General features: G+C 38.4%; 1 pseudogene; it reads right to left on the bottom strand.

The window, feature by feature from the left end:
* Window positions 1-272: 272 nt before the first annotated feature.
* LOC125479097 lies at window positions 273-383 on the bottom strand (annotated as a pseudogene).
* Between the last annotated feature and the right edge of the window lie 239 nt (window positions 384-622).

Genomic DNA, 622 nt, shown 5'->3' with positions numbered 1-622 from the left:
TATGATCTTAAATCTTCACATTTCCATATGTTTCCTTCTTTTTATGGCTTACCTAATGAAGATCCTTTAGCTCATATTAAAGAATTTTACAATGTTGTGAGTGGTTTACCTTTACAGGGAGTAAGTGAAGCAAATCTGAGGATGAGAGTGTTCCCTTACACCTTGAAAGATAGGGCCAAGGGTTGGTTAATGACTCTAGTACCTGGTTCACTCACCACATGGGATGCCGTGGCTAAGAAGTTTTTGGAAAAGTTCTTTTCCACTCAAAAGACAGCCACATTAAGGGGACAAATCTTCAACTTCAAACAAGATGATGGAGAACCTTTCAATGAGTGTTGGGAGCGCTTTAAAGGCCTTTTGTTGCAATGTCCACACCATGGGTTACCTCTTCACTTACAAATGCAAATTTTCTATGATGGACTAACCCAAACATGTCAATCAACTGTTGATAATGCAGCAGGTGGAGCTTTGAAGAAAAAGAATGCTCAAGAGTCATATAACATTTATGAGATGTTGGGATTTAATGCTCAACACAAAGATGTAAGGGGTAAGAGAGTTGGAGTATATGAAACAAGCTCTAATCATGATCTTTCTTTGCAGGTAGCTAACCTAGAAAAGAAGC

Source organism: the organism of the source record quoted next, unplaced genomic scaffold (genome assembly GCF_019419815.1).
Source record: "Pyrus x bretschneideri cultivar Hongxiangsu unplaced genomic scaffold, Pyrus_bretschneideri_v1 Contig274, whole genome shotgun sequence".
NCBI lineage: Eukaryota > Viridiplantae > Streptophyta > Magnoliopsida > Rosales > Rosaceae > Pyrus > Pyrus x bretschneideri.
This window is presented reverse-complemented; position numbering and strand designations above follow the sequence as displayed.